Source organism: Canis aureus, chromosome 27 (assembly GCF_053574225.1).
Source record: "Canis aureus isolate CA01 chromosome 27, VMU_Caureus_v.1.0, whole genome shotgun sequence".
Classification (NCBI taxonomy): Eukaryota; Metazoa; Chordata; class Mammalia; order Carnivora; family Canidae; genus Canis; species Canis aureus.
In genome coordinates this window covers 20,806,992-20,815,200 of record NC_135637.1, presented here as the reverse complement: position 1 = coordinate 20,815,200, position 8,209 = coordinate 20,806,992, and positions in this window count along the sequence as shown.

Genomic DNA, 8,209 nt, shown 5'->3' with positions numbered 1-8,209 from the left:
AGGGAGTGGTACAGAGTTTGGATTTTATCCTAAGGGCAATGAGAACTCACTAGTGCCAGAAAAATAATGGCCAAACTGTATTGAATATTTGTAAGTTAATCTTTTAGGGGGCAGTTGGAAGAAGAGATTGTTCCAAGACAAGTATAACCCAGGTACAGTCAGGAAGTGAGGGGGTCTGAGGGAGACAAAGCTATCATCGTTCTTGCTCATGACACAGATCCTGACATGCCCCATCAAGTCAGATCTCCCACTGATAGGAACCCAAGCCATCAGCTTTGGCTTGTTCCCACCCCGCCCAACCTCATCACCTCAGGCATCCTGAGATACCATCTCCTTGAAGGCTTGCCATCCCACCCAGCACCCTGACCCAGTGCCAGTACCCCACCCACATTTCAGACACCTCCTTCAATTCCACAGAGAGATCACAACCTACGATGAGGACCTCCAGCATCAGGCAACACCCTGATTTCACAACGTGGTCCATGCTAGCCAAACGACCCAGAAACTATGGCTAACACAAGAAATTCAAGTCTATAAGAACTGTCTTGCCATGGAACATTAAATGTGCTGAGAAAGGTCATTGCTCCAGATTAATGGAATATCTTGAAAGTTCATCTATCTACCCATCTTGTCTACCCACCCATTCATCCAACAAATGTTTTAAGTGCCTCCTCTGGGGTGATTCCCATAGTTTATGATAGGGAGTGAGCTGATCCCAGGGGCCAGCTGGTAGCATAATGGATGCTGTGGGCTACATGTTATACAGTAAAGAGTGATGGAGACTGTGGAGTAGGGGTCACATGGCCTATCTAAAGGGCACTGTGGGGACACCTGGGTGGCTCAATCAGTTGAGTGTCTTACTCTTGGTTATGGCTCAGGTCAAGATCTCAGGGTTGTGGGATTGAGTGCCACGTCAGGCTCAGCACTCAGCTCAGAGTCTGCTCGGATCCTCTCCCTCCTCTCCCCTCCCCTCCCCTTCCCTTCCCTAAACGTTCTCTCTTTCTCTCTCTCTCTCAAATAAATCTTTTATTTTTTTTATTTTTTTAAATAAGTCTTTTAAATATCTTTAAAAGTCTTTAAAAATAAAGGGCACTGTGGCTATTCACCTGGCCATTCATTGCTCAGATTGTTAGCATTTCAGATTTCTCAAGAAGTCAGAAACCTGGATTAGAGGTAAAGTCTCTTGATTTTTAGTTGTTGGCAACTAATTCAAATTTTTAAAAAACACTGTGTAAGCCACACAGAACATTTTTTTTCTTTTGACACAATCTCAAATTTACAGAGAAGTTAGGAGTACAATTCAAGTAACGTTTTACCCCTAAACCATCTGAGCATATGTTGCTGACACAATGCCCCACCACCCTAAATAGTTCAATGTGTGTTTCCTCCAAACAAAGATATTCTCCAGTGGAATCACAATACATCCATCAATGCCGGAAGTTAACTCTGATACATCATTACCATCTAAACTTCAGACCTATTCAAGTTTCACCATTCTTCTACAGGATGTCCTCTGTAGCCAAAAGGTCCAGTTCAGGATCTCATGTTGCCTATAGTTAGTTGTCCTGTGAGGTCTCTTGAGTCTTTTTCAGTCTGGAACATTCTCGAGTCTTTCTTTGGTTCTCATGACCTGGATAATGTTAGAGAGGGAAGTTATTTGTTTTGGGTTTTTTTTTTTAGATGCTTTATTCTTTTAATTTAAATTCTATTAACATATAATGTATTATTGGTTTCAGAGGTAGAGATCAGTGATTCACCAGTCTTGTGTAACACCCAGTGCTTATCACATCACGTGTCCTCCTTAATGTTCTTCATGCAGTTACCCCATCTCCCCACCTCCCTCCCCTCCAGCAACCCTCAGTTTGTTTCCTATGATTAAGAGTGTCTTATGGTTTGTCTCCCTCTCTGATTTTGTCTTCTTTTATTCTTTCCTCTCTTCCCCTATGATCCTCTGTTTTGTTTCTTACATTCCACACATGAGTGAAATCATATAATTGTTTTCCTCTGATTGACTTGTTTTGCTTAGTGTAACACCCTCTAGTTCCATCCACATCACTGTAAATGACAAGTTTTCTTTTTTGATGGCTGAGTAGTATTCCATCATTATATATAGACCACATCTTTATCCATTCATCTGTCGAAGGATATCTGGGCTCTTTCCATAGGTTGGCTATTGTGGACATTGCTGCTATAAATATTGGGGTGCAGGTGCCCTTCGAAGCACCACATTTGTATCCTTATAGTAAATATCCAGTAGTGCAATTGCTGGGTCATAGGGCAGCTCTATTTTCAACTTTTTGAGGAACGTCCGTACTGTTTTCCAGAGTGGCTGCACCAGCTTGCATTCCCACCAACAGTGTAAGAGGGCTCCCCTTTCTCCACATCCTTGGCAACATGAGATTGGGCAGTTATTTGGAGAATATTTCTGTTTCTGTTTGTCTGACATTTCTTCTTGATTAGATTCAGGTCATGCATCTTTTATTTTTTTAAGATTTTATTTATTTTATTTTGAGAGAGAGAGTGAGAAAGAAGCAGACTCCCCACTGAGCAGGAAGCACAACATGGGGCTCAATCTCAGGACCCAGAGATCATGATCTGAGCTAAAGGCAAACACTTAACCAACTGAGCCACCCAGGCACTCCTCAGATCATATGTTAGATTCTTTTTTTTAAAGTAATCCCTACACCCAATGTGAGGCTCGAACTCACAACCCCAAGATCGAGAGTCACAGGCTCTACTGACCAAGCCAGCCAGACATCCCAGACATCTTAGATTAGAGGTAGATTGGGGATTCTATACATCACAAATTATCACAGAAGTGATGCTGTGTCTTTTTTGTTTGCATCATAACAGATGATACATGACTTCAATTCGTCCCACTACTGGTAACGTTAACTTTGATCAATTGAATGAGGTGCTATCTTCCAGGCTTCTCCACTGTGCAGTGCATCTGCTCTTTTCCTTCTTGAAATTAATAAATATTTCATAGCGAGGGGCACTGGGTGGCTCAGTTGGTTGGACATCTGCCTTCGGCTTGGGTCATGATCTCCAGTTTGGGATAGAGCGCGGTGTCAGGCTCCTTGCTCAGCAGGGAGTCTGCTTCTCTGTCTCTCTCCCCCTGCCCCTCCCCATTGCTCGTTCTTTCTCTCTCTCAAAGAAATAAATAAAATCTTTTAAATGAATAAATAAATAATTCATATGGAGGTACTTGGAGACCTGGTAAATGTCCATCATACTTCCCATTTATTTATGTCAGTACAGACTGATGTAAAGGATTCCATGGGTCACAATATGTTACTGTTACTCTTTCTTTTTTTTTTTTTTTTTTTTAGATTTTATTTATTTATTCATGAGAGACACAGAGAGGGGCAGAGAGAAAGGTGCAGGGAGGAGAAGCAAGATCCAGGCAAGGAGCCTGATGTGGAACTCCAGGATCACACCCTGAGCCAAAGGCAGACGCTCAACTACTGAGCCACCCAGTCCCTGTTACTGTTATTCTTTATTTGGATACCCAAATTATCCTAGGTTGGGCCTGTGATGGCCCCTTCAGGCAGGCTTCTGTGTCTGGGAGTACTTCCTTAGTCTCTAGCACAACATATTCCAGGCTCATCTTGCCCTCTTCCTGCCCTTGGCCTGACAGCAGCCATTTCTCCAAAAAGCCAATGTTCTTTAGTGGAGACCAGTGTTCAGACACCAAGACCTAGCTGTGCTTCTTGTTATTGGGGTGTCACTGCTCCTAGATCCTCTCCATGGATAGAATTACACATGTGCACGTTCACATCCATGTACACACACACACATTTACGGCAATATCTGTCTATATTTGTCTACATAGTCCTCTGCTATATTAAAAACCATGAGTTCATCCTAATGGATCCAATTACCATCTAAGTCTGCAGGGCAAATTCCCATTTTTCCCATTCCCACTTTGGTTAATTCCCTCATCTGACTGTGAGAAACCTGTCTTGTTGTTTTCATTGTGTTCACTTATTTGGGCCCCATATGCAACAATTTCCTATTGTTGATGCCACCCTCTTGCCAACAAGGATGGCCTTTACAGCCCACTGGAGCTCAGACTCCACCGGGCTGCCTCTCTGTAAGGATGCCCTCCTCACTCACATAAGCTCTGGCCACCCGTGGTGGGCTACCCTCACCCCACGTGGACACTCTTCTTATCCCATTTGGGTTCTGACACCTCTCTGTGGAGCAGCACATACTCTCTCCCTGTGTCTCTGCTGCTGATGCTTACCTTACTGGGACCCACCAAATGGCTCTTGGATCGAATTGTTCAAGAATAGAAGGGAGGGACGCCTGGGTGGCTCAGTCGGTTAAGCATCTGCCTTCAGCTCAGGTCATGATCCTGGGGTCCTGGGATCGAGCCCCACATTGGGTTCCCTGCTCATTGAGGAGTCTGCTCCTCCCTCTGCCCCTCCCCCTGCTTGTGCACGCTCTCTCCCTGTCTCTGTCTCTCTCAAATAAATAAAATCTTAAATAAAAAAAAAACAGAAAGGAAGGGAAAGGAGGAGGCAAGGAAGGAAGAAGGGGGAAGCCACATACGGCTTCAGTGAGCAGGCTTGAGCTACAGGCCACCAGTTCCTCCCTACTGTGGTGGGGCAGACATTCACATGTTCAGTAAGTATGCCTTGAGTGTTTATTCTGAACCAAAGAGAACAGAGGATGAAGTCATCAATAAACAGAGTGTTACAGGGGAAATACAGCCAGACACAGAGGAGCTGTGTCGTCTTTTTGGATTGTTGGGGCATCCTAGTTGCTCCACTGGTGGCAAACCCCCTTTCAAGCTGATCTGCAGGCCCAGCTTGGCCAGTGGAGTTTAGTCTTGTGGTTAGAACTGACTCAGTGGGGGTGAGGTGTTCACCCTAAAAGTTTCATCATTTTCCTGAGCCGGCCCCACCCAGGGTTAATAGCTTCTTCCCAAAATGAATCATCAAATCCTGGTTACTCAGACTGTCTCTCCCCAACAGCATCTGTTGGGATGGATAAAGTAGGCCAAATTCATGGTCTTTTTGAGCTTTTATCCTCAGACTTCCCAGAGGCGAGAGTAATTAATAATAATAATAACAACAGGGGCATCTGGGTGGCTCAGTGGTCGAGCATCTGCCTTCAGCTCAGGTCATGATCCTGGGGGTCTGGGATCGAGTCCTGTATTGGGCTCCCCACAGGGAGCCTGCTTCTCCCTCTGCCTATGTCTCTGCCTCTCTCTCTCTGTGTCTCTCATGAATGGATACGCAAAATCTTTAAATAATAATAATAATAACAACAATAACAACAACAGGTAATGCTTTCTGAGCATTTACTATATTTGGAGCCCAATCCCTCTACCTTCCACCTGGGTGGCCTTGGACAAGTCATTTCCTGTGTGAGCTTTCCTGGGGCTGCTCTATAACAAACATCCACAAACCTGCTGGTTTTAAACAACCAAACATTTATTCTATCTGTTTTGGGGGCCAGAAATCTGAAATCCGTATCACCAGGGTAAAATCAAGGTATCAGCAGCACAACATATCATCGGAAAGCTTTAAAGGAGAATCTACTCCTTACCTCTTTGAGCTTCTGGGGACTCTGGGCATCCTTTGGCTTGTGGCTGCATGGCTCCGGTATCTGCCTCTGTCTTCACACAGCTTTCCTGATATGTGCACAGTACCCTGTCTCTGTCTTATAAGCGTGCTTGTGATGGCAGGTAGGGCCCAGCCAGAAAGATAATGCAGGATGATTCCTCCATCGAAGGGTCCTTAACTCGATCACATCTGCAAAGATGCTTTGTCCACGTAAGGTCATATGGGGGGGGGGGTCCAGAGATTGGAAGCTCATCTCTTAGGGGACCCGTTACTCATCCTACCACACTTCCCCTCTCTAACCCTCCATGGTCTTGCTGGGGAACAAGAATCTCCTGTCCTCTCAAGGTCCTAACTGGACCAAGAATCAAATTGTCACAAGATAGACGAACAGGAGAAAAATCAGACTTAATTTTGTATGCACAGGGAATGCACATAAACATGGAAATACCAAAGACAGCCACAATGAGGTATATGTGTCATGGTGAACTAAAGAGAAGGGGGTAGGGGACCTTGGACTTCAAAGAGAAGGAATGTGCCCCTCTCTATGGGGCATACAGACGATTCTGATCAGAGTGGCCTTGCTGGGTCCCTCTCTTTCCGCCACCTCTCGTTCATACCCTAACGTAGTTATATATGGTGCTAGCCCTCTTCCTGGAGCAGGTCCTCCACCTAAATTCTTCTTAGGCTGCTCTTGGTGGGGAACTAAAGAGCTTTTCCTGAAGCTGCTGTGGGGTTTGATGAGTTTTTTAACCCACAATAATCATCGTGCCAAAGTGCCCCATCTCAGGGTGCCCTTCTGCCTACAGTCTCACCGGTAAGGGGAGGATGGTAATCGAGGTTACCACCTCTCAGGGCCGATATGAGGCCGAATGGGTTAATGTAAATCAGGCAGTTGGTAAGTTGGCAGGCGGGCAGCCCTCGATGAATGGGGTGGTTATTATGAATTGATTTCTTGAGTTATTTCTACCCAGGACTGGCAGTTGTGGGGTAATTGATTCCAGTGATGTCACCTCTCTCCAACTGCCAGGTTTTCAGCAGGATTAAATGTGCCAAATGGGCTTTGTTGAGCCAACTCCTCTGGGTGTGAAGAGCCGCCATGCCAACCCGCCTTGCTGTTTCCAGGGCCCGTCTGCTGCTTTTCCCTAATTAACGCAAAGGCGACACCCGCCAGCAGGCCCGCTTGCTGCCATCCCGGGAAAACAGCACAGCACACGGCAGCTAAATATTTGAACATTTTTTCAGTTACTGGATGAAAATAGTATTTTGGGCATTTACACAGCACAGAGCAGAGGAAAGGGAGAAATCCCACCTCATCCTCGTGCCCATATGATGGTGATGGGATCTGAGGGGGGTGGGGGATGCTGCAAGCAGACCCAAACCATTGTGTCACTGACCTAACACATCGTTTAGGTGTGTTAACTACCTAAACTTTAGGTTTAGGTGACTACCACCGTTAGTCATTTGGAGAAATATAAAAATGGAAAGCTGGTCTTCTTCATCCCATTCAATTCCAGTCACTTCTTGAGCTTCTCCCCCAGGCCAGACTTTGCTAGGCATTGTGAGCTCAATGGTGGCCCTCCTTCAGGGAGCTCCCAGAACCCTACGTTGTTAGCAAGAATCAACCGTGCACTGAACCTGAGCATCTGAAAATGAGGATAAAAGGAAGCAGATAGGAACATAGACGCTGGGGACACCTGGGTGGCTCAGTGCTTGAGCATCTGCCTTTGGTTCAGGTCGTGATCCCGGGGTCCTGGGATGGGTTCCTCGCAGGGAGCCTGCTTCTCCCTCTGCCTATGTCTCTGCCTCCCTCTCTGTGTCTCTTGTGAATAAATAAATAAAATCTTTTAGGAAAATAAAAATTAAAAGAAAGATCCACCTGGGGCACATGTTGGCACTTGGCAGAGGTCCCATGGGGATGCCAAGGATGATGTTGCTGATGATCAACATGCCTTCTCCAGCTCTCAGAAATTCAGGAGTAAAAGCAGGGGAGTTCAGTAAAGTGGAAAGCATCTAGGCCCACCTGTTAAGGGCCCCCACGATCTGGTTCTAACCCTGTTAATTGGTTTCAAGACTTCCTTTCTGAGCCTCATCTTCCCCGAGGATCAAGAGAGCAGGTCTGGCACAATAATTTCAGAGATCTCCGTGTCAGGAGACAAGTGTGTCTTTCCACAATGGCAGTTTTATCCCGTCATAAAGCAAGGTTAACATCGTTGTAAAGCAGGTTCAGGATTCCTAACTCAATGACATTTCACCATGTGACCAACCTGGCTTCTTACACGGGTACACGGAGCAGAACACAAGTCACCCAGCCGACAAGATAACAGAGGGAATAGGAAGTTGATGAAAAAACAAATACAAAAAACAAAAAGGTGAAGTCAGTCTGTGGGCGTGCAGCTGAGAAGAGACCTGGGTCAGATCCGGGGCAGCCCTTGGTGCTGTTTATTCTGTTCAAGCAGGGAAGGATCTCAGTTCTGTTCGGAGATCAATCTGGCAGCGGCTTCGGTGGCAGCTGCCTTTTTTAAGTGGTCAGACATAGCAGGGTCGGCCAGTTTGCTGCCAACATCCTCTCCCTCCTAAAGGGACTTATCGGTCTTGGGCCGCTGCGCACCTGCCCTGCTTCTTCTTGTTATCAG